Below are 14,701 nucleotides of genomic sequence, written 5' to 3' on the forward strand. Positions count from 1 at the left end.
TGACAGGAAATTTGAAATACAAACTTCCAGGCTTCTGGTAACACAATTTATACCAGGGGTCAAATATTCAGGATTGCTTCTAAATTAAAAGAAAGAAACAAACAAAAAAATCCCATTTGAGCCTGAAACATTTCATATTTGGTAAACTATTTGGGGAAACTCCACGAAATGTGCAAGCCAAGTCATTTTATTTACTCTTACACTCCAACCTTTCCATTTCATTTTGCTTCAGCAGTTGTTATAAAACTGAGTAAACAGTCAGGCCAGGCACGGTGGCTCACACCTGTAATCGCAGCATTCTGGGAGGCCGAGGCGGGTGGATCATGAGGTCAGGAGATCGAGACCATCCTGGCCAACATGGTGAAACCCCATCTCTACTAAAAATACAAAAAATTAGCTGGGCACCTGCAATCTCAGCTACTCAGGAGGCTGAGGCAGAAGAATTGCTTGAACCCGGGAGGCAGAGGTTGCGATGAGCCAAGATCTCGCCATATTGCACTCCAGCCTGGGCAACTGGAGCGAAACTCCATCTCCAAAAAAAACAAAAACCAAAAAACTGAGCAGACAGCTGAGGCAAACCCGGGAGCTCTCTTCTAATAACAAATTACAGGTTTGTCCTAGGCAGATAAGAAAAGTCCTTTTCTTCCAAGTACAGGCTCTTGCCACTGTTAAGGAGTGGTCACCATACTGCTTACTCCTTACTCCTGCACTGACCATTCTCACTTCCCTGGGCACCAGAGTATCACATTGCTAGGAGCTTTGGTCTGGCACAGGGCAGTTTGCACTCTTGGATGGGTGGGTGCAAGAGAGGAATAACCCGGCTGGAGTCACTGGTGACCATGACTGCTCTAGAAAGAACTTTGGAAGGCTCAGCCCCACCAGCCCTGCCAGCCCTAGCAGGCTGGTAATTATCTCCCGGGCTACAACAGAGCTCTGAGAGTTCGAAGTCTACTTCATCACAGCCTTTTCTCCCCTTCCTTCCTCTATTTGACAGTCCACTTTGCAGTGACTTAGTTCATCAGGATGCCCTTGTGCCTCAGTTTCCCTTATTAGGACTGGACCCAGCCCATCAGCTGAGATTCAATCACCCTGTCTTCCTCTTTGCCAATATACTTTCCTCTCCAGCCTTCCTCAGTCCCTACTGGCTGGGGCTCTGCTTGGATTAAGTCAATTGCTCAAGAGCCATGACTCCTTCCTGACTTTGGTCTACTATCCTGACTCTCTCACAGTCATTCCAGCTGCTTACTTTGCCCCCTGAAGATACTGATAATCAACTGAACCAGATCCTAGCTTGCCTTATCTACTCAGCCCACCTGGTTACCTTTCCCAGAGCCAGTCTAGCCAGCCAGGTTAGTTCCCCGCTTGCTCTCACCCACCCACACAATCCTGGATCCTCCTCCTTCCCATTAGCTGGTGCTGCTCGAATATTCACGTTGATAGCAGTAATTAATGGCAGTTAAGAACTCAGTCTGTCTCAGGAACTGTCTTAAGTATATCACTACTTAAATTCATTTAATTATGACCACAACACTTGTAGAAACTGAGGCTGGGAGAGGTTGACTTGCTCAAGATCACGCAAAGAGTAAATAGCACAGCTTTAAGCTGAACCTAGACTAGATCTTGCTGATGCCAGGTAAATATTCTTAACCACTGGCCAAGGGTTCGCAAGGTTCCTTTGCCCCTTCATCTGTCCCACACATGGTATGTTTGTCAAAGGGACTGTGCAGATTTCAGCTATGTTGCCTCCCTACAGGCCTTGGGTCTGGGCCCAGCCTTTGGACACCATTCATTAGAAAACTGGTCTTCTCTGGCAGGGGCATGGTGGTTCATGCCTGTAATCCCAGCACTTTCAGGGGATGGCCGTGGTGGGCAGATCACCAGAGATCGGAAGTTCGAGACCAGCCTGGCCAAAGTGGTGAAACCCCATCTCTACTAAAAATAAAAAATAATTAGCTGGGCATGGTGGCAGGAGCCTGTACTCCCAGTTACTTGGGAGGGTGAGGCAGAAGAATTGCTTGAACCCAGAAGGCAGAGGTTGCAGTGAGCTGAGATTGCACCATTATACTCCAGCCTGGGCGACAAGAGTGAGACTCCGTCTCAAGAAAAAAGAAAAAAAAGAAAACTGGTAGTCTCTGCCTCTCCTATTTATGCTTCTACTACTTCATCTGGCTTCACTGTCAGTAGAAATGGCTGACAATATCAAAGTTTATACCTCAGTGCAGACCTCTGTCAGCTCACTGAGATGTCTACAGGTTACCTCGAGATCTAGGGAGCCCCACGTCACAGGGTTCTGGCTCAAGCCTTTTATTTTACTATTGAGACCTAAAGCTCAGAGAAATGAAGTGACTTGTCCTGTGTCACACAGCTAGTTAATGGCAGAGCCAAGATTGAGGTTTCATGGCTTCCAAGCCACCTTGAGTAGATTGGAACCATGGAAGCCCACATTTCACAGCAGGCCTTTTGAAGACAAGCTAGGTATTTTAACCTTTGACTTTTGCCTCTGTGTTTTAATCTGTGACATGGAGCAGCAAAGGAGGCCTAACTAAAAGGATGACACATGTTACTGATAAGGGGCAAATTGTTGGAGGAATTGCTACTACCACCCATCTTTGGTAAGGACCAGGACTTTCTGACTTCATTTACCAGTCTAGAAGCCAGGAATATGTTCACAGATATATTCACATAATTGTGATCTAATTGACACCACAAGACAAAAGCAAATTCATGACAAGAATAGCAACTTTAGTTTAGTTTTTTTGCTGTTTTTTTTTTTTTTCTTTTTTTTTGAAAAAAGTCTCGCTCTGACACCCAGGCTGGAGTGCAGCGGCGCGACCTCGGCTCACTGCAACCTCCGCCTCCTGGATTCAAGCAATTCTCCTGTCTCAGCCCCCTAACTAGCTGGCATTACAGGCGCACAACACCATGCCTGGCTAATTTTTTTGTGTGTTTTTAGTAGAGATGTTGGCCAGGCTGGTCTTGAACTCCTAACTTAAGGTGATCTCAGCTCACTGCAACCTCCGCCTCCCGGGTTCAAGCAATTCTCCTGCCTCAGCCTCCTGAGTAGCTGGGACTACAGGTGTGCACCATTGTACCCAGCTAATTTTTGCTTTTTTTTGTTTTTTCAGAGATGGGGTTTCACCATGTTGGCCAGGCTGGTCTCGAACTCCTGACCTCATGATCCGCCCTCCTTGGCCTCCCAAAGTGCTGGGATTACAGGCATGAGCCACCATGCCCGGCCTGGAAGAATGTGCTTTATTTCCATTTTACAGGTAAGGAAATTGAGCCCTAGAGAGGTTAAGTAATTTGCCCAAGATCACACAGCTAGGAAGAGGCAGAACCAGGATCTGGAGGAAGCTGTTTACCTCTAGGGTCTACAGCTCCTAACTACTGCATGAGTCTGACTTAATGGCAAATGGGGAATGGAAGTTTTTGAAGATGCCCAGAAAGACACAGGGTCTGAAACTTTGTCTAGGAAGAAGAGTGAGGATCAGTTATCACTGGCATCCATGTTCCTAGGTTCACAGCTTATCTACCCACTGACAGGAGGTCATGTATGAACTCAGTGGCCTACAGTAAGCTTTTCAGGGCTTGTCACTTTGCTCTAGGAAACTGTTATCCAGCCCCACGTGGTTCCTGGATCATTCCGAAGTGCTTTAGAGTCACTTTAATCCTTGAGTTTAAAGTTTAAAGCAGATAAGGTATACAGAAACATAGAAAAGGAAACAAAGAAAACTAACAGAATAAAGTTTGGTAATTTTCAAATCTTGTTACACAATTCCTTGCTTGGGAAGAAATGCTCAAAAATCAACAAAAAGAGGACAAAAACAGGAAGTTAAAAGGCATTTTTATGTTTTAAGAAATTTACTGCCAGACTAAGAGTATTTCTGCCAAAAATAACATGCTTCTTTCCTACAACCTATCAATCTGGGGTTTGCTGAGAATTTGGTCAGATTTTGAGGGGTGAGACCATAATTTCCCACCATGTTCATTTTCAAAAAGAATGTCCCAGACATGAAAACACACACACACACACACACACACACACTCTCTCACACACTAATGCTCCAGTGGAAGCAGTGGTCCTGCAGTTCCTACTGTGAATGAAGTATCCCACAAAGATTTGGCCCAGAGATTAGCATCTGAAATGGAGTCCCTTTCAGTGCACTCATTGCAAATCTCTATCTGAAGGTCTGTAAGGAACGTGGCTGTGCTGCAGCCGAGCAGGCATAAAGCAGCAGGAATAGGTCGAGGTAAACAGCCTAAATGACTCAGTGAGATTGGGGCGCAAGCGCACAGTCCTGTGTCTTATATAATCATAGCCATGTAGACATAACACAGAGAAGCTCACCACCTGGCTCTCAGCCACTATTGTCTATGTAGTGTATAAATGTAACACTGATCCTGTAAAGGGGCTGCTGAATAAAGCCATGTCTCACTTACATGCTGTCTCTCAGGTGTTCTTTCAGCTTCCTGCCCCACGTCCACCCACTCCCCTCAGCCCACAGCTGGGGCCAGAGCCTGACCCTGAGCATGACAAGGTTTTTGTCCTGTGGGCTGGCGATGCGAAAGAACACAAGATCATGAACATGTGGGAAGGACCTGGGACTGGGAGCTAAACAAACTGGACTCAAATTCTGGATTCACCAATTCCTAGCAGTGTGATCTCTCTGAGCATCTGTTTCCTCATCTGTGAAATGAGAAGCAAAATACCATCCCGCAGGATTGTCAGCGAGGCATTGTATGTATATCACTCAGCACAGTCTGAAAGTAGTAGCTTAAGCCACTCTACTTGGGAGAACACTGGATAGCTCCAAGTGACTGACAGCTAGGAACACAGAGTGAGAAAAATCAAGACAGAGGGGTGAGCCGAGGGGTGAGCCAAGGGGTAAGAGAAGAGACCGAAGCATCATAAGGAAAGAGAAGAGGAGACAGAGGAAAAGCAGGGAGGAAGGACTTGCTCCTTTTTGTTCTCTAAGATAGATTTGGCAAAGACAAAAGACTCAAGGGGAAAATGAGACATTATTTTGCACCATCCAGGAGCAAGATTTTTCAAATACTCAAGCTTCTCTCTTCCAGATATTAAAGGCATAAGAAAGAGGTTATATTATCACTCCTGAATGCTAGAATACTATTTTTAAAACATTGATTTTGATTTTTTCTTCTAGATTTTTTTCCTTCTATTCCATCTCCCCATTTGAAGAGACAAACCTTTCTTTGCTCCTATCTAAGAGATGGGTCTTATAAGCAGAAAGCACTGTTTTTCAGTTTCAAAAGCCTGGGCCAGTGGTTCTCAAAGTATGGTCTCCAGACCACATCAGCATCACCTGGATACTTTTCAGAAAGGCAAATTCTTGGGCCCTAAGCCAGACCTACTGAATCAGCACCTCTGGGGGTTGGGCTCCACGTTCTGTGTTTTAACAAGCCCTCCAGGTGACTCAGATGTAGGCTGCAGTTTGAAAACCACTGGTCTAGATCCTTAGTGAACTGGAGAGAAAAAATTGGTAAAAGATTTAGGAGAAAACATCAGGAATAACAGCAAAGCTGCTTACCTAGGTTAGAAAAATATTCTCTAGGCTGAGGGATGAGGGGAGATATAAGGGAAGTGATAAGACAGAGAAGTGGTGGGGACAGGAGGAGAGGGCTGGAACTGAGTGCCAGCCTACGTTTGAGTAAGCCCCTTTGCCTATGCCAGACCATTGTGTTAGTTGCCTTCTGGTAGGTGTCTAGTGAGGACTTATGCCTGACAGCAAGCAACAGCCAGGACATTGTCTATTGGCTAACAGTCAGAGCAAAATGTTGGGTTTGTGTCCTCCCTCTTCAATATGAACAGTCCTTCCTTACAACATCCTGGAATGCTCATTAACTCTTGAGAAGGTAGGTAAGGCCCTGCACCCCTAGTGACCTGATGGTTTAAGGAAGGGAGAATAAGCCCTGCCCTTGATCTTGGTGGGGATGAACAGAGCCAACACAAGATTACCCCGAACCAATGCAAGATAACACTCACCCCATTATAATTACTACTTGTGTTGGAAATTGGCACTCAGCATTTATTCCAGTCTCCTCCTTTCTGTAACAGTTGAAAGAAAGCTTAGAGAGGCTAGAAAGCTTAACTGCATTTCCCAGACTCACTTGAAGTTGTGGATGTGCAGCTCACCAATTGCGTTGCAGAAGGCAGAAGGAAGGCAGAGGCTGTTGGTCATCTTTTCTTGGCTTGCTTGGTCAAGCTTCATGTTGGTGGCAGCAGTGGTGGCTCTTCATTCCAACTTCCACATTTCTGGAGTGCAGCAACTTCAGTGTGTTCATGAGCTCAATAGCTCCAGTGACAGCCTCCTGACCCTCCAGCCCACTAATCTGGGCCAAAGTTGTGGCTCCTGGAGGGAGGGAAATGAGGGTCTGTTCTGTGGCATTCAGGTAGACATTCCAGAAGGCTTCAGCCTATAGGCTTGTTCCTTCAGTACTTCCAACTATTTCATGAGCACCAACTTCCCAGTATTAATTCCTTCTGTGCTTAAAAAACCCAGTTTGAGGCTGGGCGCAGTGGCTCACACCTGTAATCCCAGTACTTTGGGAGGCCGAGGTGGGTGGATCACCTAAGGTCAGGAGTTCGAGACCAGACTGGCCAACATGACAAAACCCCCTCTCTACTAAAAATACAAAAAAAAAATTAGCTGGGTGTGGTAGCGGGCACCTGTAATCCCAGCTACTCGGGAGACTGAGGCAGGAGAATGGCTTGAACCCAGAAGGCAGAGGTTGCACTGAGCCAAGATTGCGCCATTGCACTCCAGCCTGGGTGACAGAGCAAGACTCCGTCTCAAAAAAAAGAAAAAAAAAAAAAGGTTCCTATTTCTTACACTAAGGATATACTATTCCAAAAAAAAAAAAAAAAAAAAAATCTGCCTTGAAATTTAACTGGAGTGACAGGATGGTTGCACAGAAATGCTTATGATTTCAGAAAATCAGGCCATATGCCAAGGAGCAGTCCATGCAGTCCATGTGTCAGAGGCTCAGAGGTAAAAGTGCTCACCACCCTGGCCTGGGTTAGGCTTTGGGGCAAGGTAGAACTTGAAGGAAATGTTTTCAAAGAGCAAGCAATGTGCTTTCTGGCTAGTTTTCCTGTTTCAGTTGACTTTGGCCTTGCCTTGCTCCCTGCTTCCTCTTTTCTGCCTCCATACCATTTCTTGTGTAACTCTGCTTACAGGGAACTCCCATCCCTGTCTCTTAAGAACCAAGCAGACCCCTTTTTCTTTTCCTCTTTTATCAGCCTGACTCTTGTTTCAGAATACATGTCTCTGTATATTTCAAAGTAGTTTACAGTTTTCAGTAAGCATGACCATGTTGGCGTTACTTATTTCAGAATGTGAGCCCCTGTTGACTGGCAAGCATTATCCCATGTCCATGAGGACTCTCAACAATTGCTAAGTTATTTGTCAGGGGAGCTTCAAGGGCCAGCTTCCACTGTCTGAAGGAGCTTCAAGAAGCTGAATGTGGCAATGTCTGCTGTCCCTATCCAAAATCTATTTGATTAGTTCTGTCCACACAGAGCAGAAATTTGAGATGATCCCTTCTGGGCCTGGAGAACCAGCCTGAGACTAAACCTCCCTGGAAGAAGGAGGCTTAGTCTTTGTGTGTGAGACAGAGTCTTGTTCTGTCACCCAGGCTGGAGTGTAGTGGTGTGATCTCAGCTCACAGCAACCTCTGCGTTCTGGGTTCAAGAGATTCTCCTGCCTCAGTCTCTTGAGTAGCTGGGATTATAGGCACCTGCCACCATGCCCTGCTAATTTTTGTATTTTTAGTAGAGATGGGGTTTTGGCATGTTGGCCAGGTTGGTCTCGAACTCCTGACCTCAGGTGATCCGCCTGCCTCGGCCTCCCAAAGTGTTGGAATTACAGGCAAGAACCACCGTGCCTGGCTGGAAGAAGCATTTTTTAATTTTCATTATTTTATTTATTTATTTATTTTTATTTATTTTTTGAGATGGAGTCTCGCTCTGTCGCCCAGGCTGGAGTGCAGTGGCGTGATCTAGGCTCACTGCAAGCTCCACCTCCTGGGTTCATGCCATTCTCCTGCCTCAGCCTCCCCAGTAGCTGGGACTACAGGCGCCTGCCACCACTCCCAGCTACTTTTTCATATTTTTAGTAGAGACCGGGTTTCACTATGTTGGTCAGGCTGGTCTCAAACTCTTGACCTCGTGATCCGCCTGCCTCAGCCTCCCAAAGTGCTGGGATTACAGATGTGAGCCACAACGCCCAGCCGCATGTGTCTTTAGAGTAGAATGATTTATAATCCTTTGGGTATATACCCAGTAGTGGGATTGCTGGGTCAAATGGTATTTCTGGTTCTAGATCCTTGAGGAATCGCCACATGGTCTTTCACAATGGTTGAACTAATTTACACTCCCACCAACAGTGTAAAACGTTCCTATTTCTCCACATCCTTTTCAGCACCTGTTGTTTCCTGACTTTTTAATGATCTCCATCCTAATTGGCGTGAGATGGTACCTCATTGTGGTTTTGATTTGCATTTCTCTGATGACCAGTGATGATGAGCTTTTTTTCATATGTGCTCTGGAATTGTAGCAAACCCATATTTCTCCAAAGCTACACCGGCCATGAGCATACTTAGAAGTGTGAGTTCCCAGTACCCCTTATCTAGTTGAAGGCGTTGTGAGGGTTTCTCACAGGACTGTCTTTACTAAGTCACTGCATTAAAGCCTCAGCTCCTACCCGGAAAGCGCCTGTCCCTGTATTACTGTCTCCTTTTGGTGAGGTCAGAGTTGCACTTATAATGTGTTCCAACGGCTAATCCTGGAGAAAGAGAAATACTGCTTATATTAGCAGGGCTCCCAGAGAAACAGAACCAAAAGGATGTGTGTATATATACACATAAAAATATTTATCTTAAGGAATTGGCTGATGTGATTGTGAAGGCTTGGCAAGTTCGAAATCTTACCAGGGAGGCCTCAGGAAAGCACTGCAGCTCAAGTCCAAAGGCAGTCTGCCAGTGAACCCTGAAGAACTGATGTTGCAGACAAAGTCCGAAGGCAGCCTGCTGCAGAAGTCCCTCTTCGGGTGTGGGTTGGGGAGTGGGTGCGTGTCAGCCTTTTGTTCTATTCAGGCCTTCAATCAATTGGATGGGGCCAGAATAATGTTACCAAGTACCTGGGCATTGTAGCCCAGCCAAGTTAACAAATAAGATTTTATTTAAAATTTTTTTTTTGCCAAAGTCTCACTCTGTCACCCAGGCTGGAGTACAGTGGCGTGATCTCGGCTCACTGCAACCCCCACCTCCTGGGTTCAAGCGATTCTCCTGCCTTAGCCTCCCGAGTAGCTGGAACTACAGGCATGTGCCACCATGCCCGGCTAACTTTTGTATTTTTAGTAGAGACGGGGTTTCATCATGTTGGCCAGGCTGATCTCAAATTCCTGACCTCAAGTGATGCCCCTACCTCGGCCTCCCAAAGTACTGGGATTACAGGCGTGAGCCACCATGCCCGGCCAATATTTTATTTTATTTTATTTTATTTTATTTTAATTTTAATTTTATTTTTTGAGATGGAGTCTCACTTTGTTGCCCAGGCTGGAGTACGGTGGCACAATCTTGGCTCACTGCAACCTCCACCTCCCAGGCTCAAGCAATTCTTGTGCCTCAGCCTCCCTCAAGTTGACAGATAAAATTAACCATCAGAGGGCCCTTGTTACTAAGTGACATGGGAGAAGTGTCTTGTGTTCTGGTGCTCTTCAGCCTCACCCTGCCTCTGCCACAGTCACTTCATTACAGGTTCCCCCTGAGTCTCTCTTCTCTCAACTCTAGGGACCTGATATGGCTTCCCTTGGGGTCATGTATGAAATGGTAGGATGGAAGAGGGGCGCTAGGTTGGAAGTTAGCTAGAGGAATGCTGGCCTCAAAATCTGCTCTTCTTACTAATTTCCAGCCTGTATCTTTGGGCCAAGCCAGAGAACTCTCTTTTCCTTCAGGGTTACTTCCACCACGACTTTCCACCCACAGCTCGAAGAAGACGTTTTCCCAGGCTTCACCAACATCTTCTTCCTGGAGTCTAAGTTCCACTAACCGCTGTCCTTCCAGCTGGCCAGCCCCAGCAGCCCCTAGCACACGTCCAAAGCCTCCTGAATCCACATGTGTGGTTGAGTTGAGCCATGGTGACATTAGTCATATTTTTTGTTGATTGAAAACAAGGGTAAGCTGTAACCAAGGCCTCACTGTGGTTTTCGACTTAACTGTTGCTCACTAACTATAACAAGAAGGCTATAAAAAGGACCAAAATAGAAACTGTGTATATAGTAAGAGTAGAATGCTGGGAGACCAGAGTCTTTCTCTTCAGTAATACAAAGTGGTTTGTCTCCTTCCGTGGAAAGAAGCCACGTACACATCCTCCTCAATGTCGCCTGAGTAATTCCTGACTTTTTTCTTTTAAATAACAGCTTTATTGAGATATAATTCACGTTCCATACAATTCATCCATTTAAAATGCACAATTCAATGGTTTTTACCATTTGGTTTCACAAAATTGTGCAACCATCAGCACAAACAACTTCAGAACATTTTAATCACCCCCAAAAGAAACCTCATCCCCAAAAGCTGTCGTTCCCATTTCCGCCCAAACTCCCCAGGCCCTAGCCAACCACTAATCTGCTTTCTGTCTCTGTGGATTTACCTATTTTGGATATTTTATATAAGTGGAATCATACAATACATGGCTCTGGGTGCACCTGTAATCTCAACACTTTGGGATGCCAAGGTGGGAGGATCACTTGAGGTCAGAAGTTCAAGACCAGCCTGAGCAACATAGCAAGACCTCCCCCAAAATACATAGTTCTGACTGATTTTTATAAAGGTGAAATAAGTTTAGATTTTGTCATGATAGCAAGATAACCAAACCAAGCACTCACTTCCCAAGGATGCTGGTCACATTGCTCATCTTAATGGAATAAGCAGAAAAGCAGCTAAGCAGTAACAAAGAAATACTGGTTGCATGTAAATTTGACTTACAATCAAAGGAGGTCCTAAGAGGAGTGTGGCGGCCAAGGCATTTGGAATCACATGGAGAGCCTGTTGAACAGTTCAGTCTAGCAACCCAGGTGGCAAATTTTCTGGAGTCCAGTTGTATCTTTTAAGGTATGTTTCTTAGGGAATTCTCTTATACCTTGCAATTTTCTTCCAAAGGGAGATATGATAAGTATGAAATAGACATTTTGTTTGTTTCCATATCTTGGTTGATTAAGAGAAGGGTGTAGAATGTGTAAAATCAAACATGCACTTTAGGGGGATCACAACATCAGAGCCTGAACCAAGGACCAAGAGTCTAAATCTTGCTATCCTACAATATGGTGTACTTGGTAAATTATGAGCAAGAAAGTGCCAAAAATTAAACTAAGTGCCTTGAAATGGCAAGACAAGCTAGCTATTTAAAACAAAAAACTAATTAGCCAGCTTTCAAATTGCTTTTATCTGGATGCTGGGTTATGGTTTTGCTTTCTCAAAGTTTGAGAATTATAAAATGTTGCTTTAAAAGAAATGTAACATGGCTAGGCACGGTGGCTCATGCCTATAATCCCTGCACTTTGGGAGGCTGAGGTGGGGAGATCACTTGAGTCCTGGAGTGACAGGGAAACGTGGTGAAAACCCATTTCTACCAAAAATACAAAAATGCCAAAAGAAAAAAAAAAAATTAGCTGGGCATGGTGGTGTGCACCTGTAATCCCAGCTACTCAGAAGAATGCGTTGGGAGAATCACCTGAGCCCAGGAAATCAAGGCTGCAGTGAACCATGATGGCACCACTGCACTCCAGCCAGGGCAACAGAGTAACACCCTGTCTCAAAAAAAAAAAAAAAAAGGTAACATAAGAACTGAAGGATCCTTTGGTGAGTATATGAGGACCTGCATGTCTGACAAAGCTCACTACAGGCCAGCCCATTGGAAAAAGGTACTGCCGATAAGCAAACTTGAGCTTGAGGAGAAAGAATGACTGAGTTTATGTAATAGCAATGACTGAAGTGAGAGAGAAAAGGGAGGAAAAGGATGGAGAATGTCCCTGAGAGTGGCTTGTTCCAAGCCACTGCTTGGAAGTTATATCCTCTCTCAATAAAGTACTCCAATTAGAGTCCCATGAGAAAATGCCATATTACTTTCTGGGATAGCTGCATGCTTGGTCAAAGAGGAATGAAGAAAACAAATCCTTCGGTTTATCTAGTCAATTAAACTAGTAGGGCTGCTGGGTGCAGTGGTACATGCCTGTAATCCTAGTGCACTGGGAGGCTGAGGCAGGAGGATTACTTGAGCCCAAGAGTTCCAGGATACAGTAAGCTAAGATCGTCCACTGCACTGCCTGGGTGACAGGTGAGAATTTGTCTCTAGAAAAAATAAAAATAAAAATTGGCTGGATGTGGTGGCTTATGCCTGTAATCCCAGCATTTTGGGATGCCAAGGTGGGTGGATCACTTGAGGTCAGGAGTTCAAGACCAGCCTGGCCAACATGGTGAAACCCTATCTCTACTAAAAATACAAAAATTAGCCGGCTTTGGTGGTGTGTACCTGTAATCCCAGCTACTTGGGAGGCTGAGGCACGAGAATCGCTTGAACCCAGGAGGCAGAGGTTGCAATGAGCCGAGATCGCACCATTGCACTCTAGCCTGGATGAGACAGAGTGAGACTCCATCTCAAAAGAAAAAATAAATAAATAAAATAACAATAAATAAGCAGATGAATATAGATTCTAATAGAGGAAAAAATTAGATCATGGTAATCACTGTACATACCACCTTACACTGTTTTATAATCTCTCACTTGTGATAGCCTTATCTCCTCATCTGCATTTCAATTTTTTTTTTTTTTTTTTTGAGACAGAGTCTCACTCTGTTGCCCAGGCTGGAGTACAGTGGAGGGATCTCAGCTCATTGCAACCTCCCCATCCTGGGTTCAAGTGATTCTCCTGCCTCAGCCTCCCAAGTGGCTAGGATTACAGGCACTTGCCATCATGCCTGGCTAATTTTTGTATTTTTTTGTAGAGACGGGGTTTCACCATATTGGCCAAGCTGGTCTTGAACTCCTGATCTCAAGTGATCCACCTGCCTCGGCCCCCCAAAATGCTGGGATTGCAGGTGTGATAGCCACTGTGCCTGGCCTGCATCTGCATTTTAATCTGGAAGATATGATTGTACATTTTTCTTTCCTGCTATTCCCCATGGCACCTAGAATACAGGGTCAGAGGGCACTCACCCACTGCTGGCTGGTAGGTTGAAGCAAGGAAGCTACACAGAGCAGCGAATAGGCAGGCAGAGAACAGACAAGGGGCAAAAAGAAAATTTCCAACAAATTTCAAAACCAACTTGCAGCTTATCAATACTTGATTGTAGCACCTTGATATCTATTCTTAGGCCCAGAAACTTTTTAGAAATTAATACCATGAAAGTGTTACACATTTTCATGAACTAAAGCAATGTCACAGTTTTATAGGGAGTTTATATTCTAAGAAACCATTTGTGTAATTCTTTGAACATCTAGAAATTTTCTTTTTATTGGGTGGATGCAAAGGTGTTAAATGAGGTTGAATATATTGACCAGAAAAGGAAATATTTCAGTCCTTTGTTGAAGAAGAATTTTCTCATACTGGAAAGAAAAAAAAAAAAGAAGAAACTTCAAAAACTTCATGATGCTTTCTGAAGTACTTCAGCCAAAGAAAATAATGCAGGTATCAAGTTGGATTAGCTCAGATGACTACAAAATGGTGAGTACATTCAGATATGGGAGATTATGATAAATAGAGGGATGAGTATCTGCCCAAAAGAGAAGGTGGATGCTGGGGCCAAGAGTGAGGAGGCTTTGAACCACAAAAGCAAAAGAAATACAAGATAAACCCAAAATCAAAATTGGAAAGTGGAAATTAGAGGATCTTGTGAAATGTTTGATTATTTGAAGTCCCTCCCCTCCCTGCTGCAATGTCCTGGCCAGCAATTCCTCAATGACTCTCATCTTGAGATGCTCAAGAGAATAACAAGGGACTGGGCACAGTGGCATGTGCCTGTAGTCCCAGCTACTTGGGAGTAGGTGGGAGGATGGTTCCAGCCCAGGAGTTAGAGGCTGTAGTGCACTGAATAGCCACTGCACTCCAGTCTGGACAACAGAGCAGGAGTGTTATGTTGAAACTGGGAAAAAAAAAAAAAAAGTGCCTGGGCTCGGTGGCTCACACCTGTAATCCCAGCACTTTGGGAGGCTGCCACAGGCAGAATTCAAGACCAACCAGGGCAACATAGTGAGACCTCGTCTCTACAAAAAATACAAAAATTAGCCAGGTGTGGTAGTCCCAGCTACTAGGGTGGCCGAGGTTGGAGGATCACCTGAGCCCGAAAGGTCAAGGCTGCAGTGAGCCATGATTGTGCCACTGCACTCCAACCTGGGTGATGGGGTGAGATCCTGCCAAAAAAAAAAAAAAAGAGAGAGAGAATGACCAGGGAACTATTTAAAAAGTCAGCTGTCAGATGCCAGGGCTCAGCTCAAACCTACTGAATCTGGGACACATTTTCTAGTATTGACATTTTTTAAACAACACACCAGATGGGGTGGCATGGTGGCTCGTGCCTGTAATCCCACCACTTTGGGAGGCCAAGGTGGGTGGATCACCTGAGGTCAGGAGTTCAAGACCAGCCTGGCCAACATGGTGAAACCTCGTCTCTACTAAAAACACAA

At 44.9% G+C, this 14,701-nt stretch overlaps 1 long non-coding RNA gene across 1 annotated transcript in view; it reads right to left on the minus strand.

The window, feature by feature from the left end:
• Window positions 1-6,026: 6,026 nt before the first annotated feature.
• Window positions 6,027-14,701, minus strand: part of LOC105554096 — a 20,813-nt gene continuing 12,138 nt past the window's right edge. Inside the window, exon 2 of the long non-coding RNA XR_001008276.1 lies at window positions 6,027-6,371. This is a non-coding gene — a long non-coding RNA (uncharacterized LOC105554096). The remainder of the gene's footprint in view (window positions 6,372-14,701) is intronic.

Source organism: Mandrillus leucophaeus, unplaced genomic scaffold (genome assembly GCF_000951045.1).
Source record: "Mandrillus leucophaeus isolate KB7577 unplaced genomic scaffold, Mleu.le_1.0 Scaffold627, whole genome shotgun sequence".
Taxonomy (NCBI): Eukaryota; Metazoa; Chordata; class Mammalia; order Primates; family Cercopithecidae; genus Mandrillus; species Mandrillus leucophaeus.